At 41.2% G+C, this 7,500-nt stretch overlaps 1 pseudogene across 1 annotated transcript in view; it reads right to left on the bottom strand.

Moving 5' to 3' along the window:
* LOC311121139 (regulator of G-protein signaling 7-like) overlaps nucleotides 1-5,757 on the bottom strand; it is a 79,896-nt pseudogene extending 74,139 nt beyond the window's left edge. The window contains exon 1 of the transcript in view: nucleotides 5,653-5,757. The product of the transcript in view is annotated as a regulator of G-protein signaling 7-like (transcript). The remainder of the gene's footprint in view (nucleotides 1-5,652) is intronic.
* Between the last annotated feature and the right edge of the window lie 1,743 nt (nucleotides 5,758-7,500).

The raw sequence follows: 7,500 nt of genomic DNA on the forward strand, positions 1-7,500 counted from the left end.
GAAGTTGATCTTATCCTAAAAACCTTAAACCTGTAGAAGTTGATCTTATCTTAGTACCTGAAACCTGTAGAAGTTGACCTTATCTAGTACCTGAAACCTGTAGAAGTTGATCTTATCCTAAAAACCTGAAACCTGTAGAAGTTGATCTTATCTTAGTACCTGACACCAGTAGAAGTTGATCTTATCTTAATACCTGAAACCTGTAGAAGTTGACCTTATCTTATCTTAGTACCTGAAACCTGTCGAAGTTGATCTTATCTTAGTACCTGAAACCTGTCGAAGTTGATCTTATCTTAGTACCTGAAATCTGTCGAAGTTGATCTTATCTTATTTTAGTACCTGAAATCTGTAGAAGTTGATCTTATCTTAGTACCTGAAACCTGTAGAAGTTGATCTTATCTTAATACCTGAAACCTGTAGAAGTTGATCTTATCTTATCCTAATACCTGAAACCTGTAGAAGTTGATCTTATCTTATCTTAGTACCTGAACCCTGTAGAAGTTGATCTTATCTTATCTTAGTACCTGAAACCTGTAGAAGTTGATCTTATCTTATCTTAGTACCTGAAACCTGTAGAAGTTGATCTTATCTTATCTTAATACCTGAAACCTGTAGAAGTTGATCTTATCTTATCTTAGTACCTGAAACCTGTAGAAGTTGATCTTATCTTATCTTAGTACTTGAAACCTGTAGAAGTTGATCTTATCTTAATACCTGAAACCTGTAGAAGTTGATCTTATCTTAATACCTGAAACCTGTAGAAGTTGACCTTATCTTATCTTAGTACCTGAAACCTGTCGAAGTTGATCTTATCTGTAAACATTAGCTATAGTTTATACCTGATCTGTAAACATGACCTATATTTTATACCTGATCTGTAAACATTAGCTATAGTTTATACCTGATCTGTAAACATTACCTATTGTTTATACCTGATCTGTAAACATTAGCTATATTTTATACCTGATCTGTAAACATTAGCTATAGTTTATACCTGATCTGTAAACATTAGCTATAGTTTATACCTGATCTGTAAACATTACCTATAGTTTATACCGGCTGCATCACTCTATCAATTCATTATTAGGCAATATGAATAAAATACTGTAGTAATTTAACCACTCAAACACTAATCTACTAACACACCACTATCCCAGTAGGCCGTAGAGATAAGAAACATACAGTCCTGTACAAAACAAATATCCTTTCAGGAACAATAAAGTTGATCTTATCTTATCTTAGTACCTGAAACCTGTAGAAGTTGATCTTATCTAGTACCTGAAACCTGTAGAAGTTGATCTTATCTAGTACCTGAAACCTGTAGAAGTTGATCTTATCCTAAAAACCTGAAACCTGTAGATCTTGACCTTATCTTATCTTAGTACCTGAAACCTGTCGAAGTTGATCTTATCTTAGTACCTGAAACCTGTCGAAGTTGATCTTATCTTAGTACCTGACACCAGTAGAAGTTGATCTTATCTTAATACCTGAAACCTGTAGAAGTTGACCTTATCTTATCTTAGTACCTGAAACCTGTCGAAGTTGATCTTATCTTAGTACCTGAAACCTGTCGAAGTTGATCTTATCTTAGTACCTGAAATCTGTCGAAGTTGATCTTATCTTATTTTAGTACCTGAAATCTGTAGAAGTTGATCTTATCTTAGTACCTGAAACCTGTAGAAGTTGATCTTATCTTAATACCTGAAATCTGTAGAAGTTGATCTTATCTTATCTTAATACCTGAAACCTGTAGAAGTTGATCTTATCTTATCTTAATACCTGAAACCTGTAGAAGTTGATCTTATCTTATCTTAGTACCTGAACCCTGTAGAAGTTGATCTTATCTTATCTTAGTACCTGAAACCTGTAGAAGTTGATCTTATCTTATCTTAGTACCTGAAACCTGTAGAAGTTGATCTTATCTTATCTTAATACCTGAAACCTGTAGAAGTTGATCTTATCTTATCTTAGTACCTGAAACCTGTAGAAGTTGATCTTATCTTATCTTAGTACTTGAAACCTGTAGAAGTTGATCTTATCTTAATACCTGAAACCTGTAGAAGTTGATCTTATCTTAATACCTGAAACCTGTAGAAATTGATCTTATATTAGTACCTGAAACCTGTAGAAGTTGATCTTATCTTAGTACCTGAAACCTGTAGAAGTTGATCTTATCTTATCTTAATACCTGAAACCTGTAGAAATTGATCTTATCTTAGTACCTGAAACCTGTAGAAGTTGATCTTATCCTAAAAACCTTAAACCTGTAGAAGTTGACCTTATCTAGTACCTGAAACCTGTAGAAGTTGATCTTATCCTAAAAACCTGAAACCTGTAGAAGTTGATCTTATCTTAGTACCTGAAATCTGTCGAAGTTGATCTTATCTTATTTTAGTACCTGAAATCTGTAGAAGTTGATCTTATCTTAGTACCTGAAACCTGTAGAAGTTGATCTTATCTTAATACCTGAAACCTGTAGAAGTTGATCTTATCTTATCTTAATACCTGAAACCTGTAGAAGTTGATCTTATCTTATCTTGGTACCTGAACCCTGTAGAAGTTGATCTTATCTTATCTTAGTACCTGAAACCTGTAGAAGTTGATCTTATCTTATCTTAGTACCTGAAACCTGTAGAAGTTGATCTTATCTTAGTACCTGAAACCTGTCGAAGTTGATCTTATCTTATCTTAGTACCTGAAACCTGACAACACCTGGCCCAGGTATCCTGGATGGATATAGATCTCATTCCGTCAGTAGAGGATGCCTGGTTGTTCCTTAAAAGTAATTTCCTCTCAATCTTAAATAAACATGCCCCATTCAAAAAATACAGAACTAAGAACCGATATAGCCCCTGGTTCTCCTCAGACTTGACTGCCCTTGACCAGCACAAAAACATCCTGTGGCGTACAGCATTAGCATCAAATAGCCCCCGCGATATGCAACTTTTCAGGGAAGTTAGGAACCAATATACACAAGCAGTCAGGAAAGCAAAGGCTAACTTTTTCAAACAGAAATTTGCATCCTGTAGCACTAACTCCAAAAAGTTTTGGGACACTGTAAAGTCCATGGAGAATAAGAGCACTTCCTCCCAGCTGCCCACTGCACTGAGGCTAGGAAACACTATCACCACCGATAAATCTACAATAATCGAGAATTTCAACAAGCATTTTGCTACAGCTGGCCATGCTTTCCATCTGGCTACCACTAACCCGGCCACCAACTCTGCACCCTCTGCTGCAACTTGCCCATGCCCCCCCCGCTTCTCCTTCACACAAATTCAGACAGCTGATGTTTTGAAAGCGCTGCAAAATCTGGACCCCTACAAATCAGCTGGGCTAGACAATCTGGACCCTTTCTTTCTAAAACTAGCCGCCGAAATTGTCGCAACCCCTATTACTAGTCTGTTCAACCTCTCTTTCATAACGTCTGAGATCCCCAGAGATTGGAAAGCTGCCGCGGTCATCCCCCTCTTCAAAGGGGGTGACACTCTAGATCCAAACTGCTACAGACCTATATCCATCCTGCCCTGCCTTTCGAAAGTATTCGAAAGCCAAGTTAACAAACAGATCATCGACCATTTCGAATACCACCGTACCTTCTCCGCTATGCAATCCGGTTTCCGAGCTGGTCACGGGTGCACTTCAGCCACGCTCAAGGTCCTAAACGATATTATAACCGCGATTGATAATAGACAGTACTGTGCAGCCGTCTTCATCGACCTGGCCAAGGCTTTCGACTCTGTCAACCACCGCATTCTTATTGGCAGACTAAATAGCCTTGGTTTCTCAAATGACTGCCTCGCCTGGTTCACCAACTACTTCTCAGATAGAGTTCAGTGTGTCAAATCGGAGGGCCTGTTGTCTGGACCTATGGCAGTCTCTATGGGGGTGCCACAGGGTTCAATTCTTGGGCCGACACTTTTCTCCGTGTATATCAATGATGTCGCTCTTGCTGCTGGTGACTCTCAGATCCACCTCTACGCAGACGACACCATTTTGTATACATCTGGCCCTTCATTGGACACTGTGTTAACAAACCTCCAAACAAGCTTCAATGCCATACAACAATCCTTCAGTAGCCTTCAACTGCTCTTAAACACTAGTAAAACTAAATGCATGCTTTTCAATCGAACGCTGCTAGCACCCGCCCACCCGACTAGAATCACCACTCTCGACGGGTCTGACCTAGAGTATGTGGACAACTACAAATATCTAGGTGTCTGGTTAGACTGTAAACTCAACTTCCAGACTCACATAAAGAATCTCCAATCCAAAGTTAAATCTAGAATCGGCTTCCTATTTCGCAACAAAGCCTCCTTCACTCATGCTGCCAAACATGCCCTCGTAAAACTGACTATCCTACCGATCCTTGACTTCGGCGATGTCATTTACAAAATAGCCTCCAACACTCTACTCAGCAAATTGGATGTAGTCTATCACAGTGCCATCCGTTTTGTCTCCAAAGCCCCATACACTACCCACCACTGTGACCTGTACGCTCTTGTTGGCTGGTCCTCACTACATGTTCGTCGTCAAACCCACTGGCTCCAGGCCATCTATAAATCACTGCTAGGCAAATCCCCGCCTTATCTTAGCTCATTGGTCACCATAGCAGCACCCACCCGTAGTCTGCGCTCCAGCAGGTATATCTCACTGGTCATTCCCAAAGCCAACACCTCCTTTGGCCGCCATTCCTTCCAGTTCTCTGCTGCCAATGACTGGAACGAATTGCAAAAATCTCTGAAGCTGGAGACTCTTATCTCCCTCAATAACTTTAAGCATCAGTTGTCAGAGCACCTTACCGATCACTGCACCTGTACACAGCCCATCTGAAATTAGCCCACCCAACTACCTCATCCCTATATTGTTATTTATTTTGCTCTTTTGCACCCCAGTATCTCTATTTGCACATAATCTCTTGCACATCTAGCATTCCAGTGTTAATACTATTGTAATTATTCTGCACTATAGCCTATTTATTGCCTTACCTCCATAACTTGCTACATTTGCACACACTGTATATATATTTTCTGTTGTATTTCTGACTTTATGTTTTTTTTTTACCCCATATGTAACTCTGTGTTGTTTTTATTGCACTACTTTGCTTTATCTTGGCCAGGTCGCAGTTGTAAATGAGAACCTGTTCTCAACTGGCTTACCTGGTTAAATAAAGGTGAAAAAAATAAAAATAAAAATAAAAAAAAATCTTATCTTATCTTAGTACCTGAAACCTGTAGAAGTTGATCTTATCTTATCTTAGTACTTGAAACCTGTAGAAGTTGATCTTATCTTAATACCTGAAACCTGTAGAAGTTGATCTTATCTTAATACCTGAAACCTGTAGAAATTGATCTTATCTTAGTACCTGAAACCTGTAGAAGTTGATCTTATCTTAGTACCTGAAACCTGTAGAAGTTGATCTTATCTTATCTTAATACCTGAAACCTGTAGAAGTTGATCTTATCTTATTTTAGTACCTGAAACCTGTAGAAATTGATCTTATCTTAGTACCTGAAACCTGTAGAAGTTGATCTTATCTTAGTACCTGAAACCTGTAGAAGTTGATCTTATCTTATCTTAATACCTGAAACCTGTAGAAGTTGATCTTATCTTAGTACCTGAAACCTGTAGAAGTTGATCTTATCTTAGTACCTGAAACCTGTAGAAGGTTCCATCGTCCTTCAGAGTGAGCACATGGTCTGAGATGGGGAAGAAGTAGCCGTGGGCTGCCATCAGAGTTCCAAGGTGGAGCGCCTCTACTGTAACACAACAACAACAACAACAACAACATATTCAACAACAACAGCAACATAATGAACAATAATAACAACATCATCAACAATCACAACATCAATCTCCACTGCTACAAAACGACAGCATCAATCCCACCATGTTTCAACATTGGTAGAGAGCGTTTTAATGCATGAAGAGCCCAAGATGCCATGTACTGTATATTTCATCACATTGACTCCTTAATGTGAGAGAACCCTTTGAAGCCAGGGACTCAGCATCGTGACCAATGCATTTTACCACCTGGGTACCAAGGTGATGGAAATGCATGAACAGGGTAGAATGTCACAGAGGAGGAAGGAGAGAACAACACAGAATAAAACAGAGGGTGTGTGAAGAGAGGGAGAGAAGCTGGCTATCAGTCTGCTGTTAGGAGGGAAGGAGAGAGGTACCAGGTAATAACATGGCTATATACACAGGGGACCAGTACTGAGTCCATGTGCAGGGGTACCAGGTAATAACATGGCTATATACACAGGGGTCCAGTACTGAGTCCATGTGCAGGGGTACCAGGTAATAACATGGCTATATAGACAGGGTACCAGTACTGAGTCAATGTGCAGGGGTACCAGGTAATAACATGGCTATATACAGGGAGTACCAGTACTGAGTCAATGTGCAAGGGTACGAGGTAATTGAGGTAGATACACTATATATACAAACGTATGTGGACACCCCTTCAAATTAATGGATTAGTCTATTTCAGCCACACCCGTTGCTGACAGGTGTATAATATCTGAGCACACAGCCATGCAATCTCCATAGACAAACATTGGCAGTAGAATGGCCTTACTGAAAAGCTCAGTGACTTTCAACGTGGTACCGTCATAGGATGCCACCTTTCCAACAAGTCAGTTTGTCAAATTTCTGCCCTGCTAGAGCTGCCCCGGTCAACTTTCAGTGCTGTTATTGTAAAGTGGAAACGTCTAGGAGCAACAACGGCTCAGCCGCGAAGTGGTAGGTCACACAAGCTCACAGAACAGGACCGCCGAGTGCTGATGCCTGTCCTCGGTTGCAACACTCACTACCGAGTTCCAAACTGCCTCTGGAAGCAATGTCAGCACAAGGACTGTTCGTTGGGAGCTTCATGAAATTGGTTTCCATGAGGGCCTCCCGAGTGGCGCAGCAGTCTAAGGCACTGCATCGCAGTTACTACAGATCCTGGTTTGATACCGGGCTGTGTCACAGCGGGCTGCGACCAGGAGACCCATGAGGCGATGCACAATTGGCCCAGCGTCGTCCGGGTTAGGGGAGGGTTTGGCTGGCCGGGATGTCCTTGTCCCATCGCACTGTAGCGACTCCTGTTCCTCCGACACATTGGTGTGGCTGGCTTCCGGGTTAAGTGTGCATTGTGTCAAGAAGCAGAGCGGCTTGGCGGGGTTGTGTTTCGGAGGACGCACGGCTCTCGACCTACGCCTCTCCCGAATCCGTATGGGAGTTGCAGCGACGGGACAAGACTGTAACTACCACTTGGATATGATGAAATTGGGAGTAAAGGGGGTAAAAAAAAATATTGATTTCCATGGCCGAGGAGCCACACACAAGCCTAAGATCACCATGCGCAATGCCAAGCGTCGGATGGAGTGGTGTAAAGCTCGCCGCCATTGGACTCTGGAGCAGTGGAAACATGTTCTCTGGAGTGATGAATCATGCTTCACCTTCTGGCAGTCCGACGGACGAATCTGGATTTTGCGGATGCCAGGAGAACGC

This window comes from Coregonus lavaretus (assembly GCF_964263955.1).
Source record: "Coregonus lavaretus genome assembly, contig: HAP1_SCAFFOLD_235, whole genome shotgun sequence".
NCBI lineage: Eukaryota > Metazoa > Chordata > Actinopteri > Salmoniformes > Salmonidae > Coregonus > Coregonus lavaretus.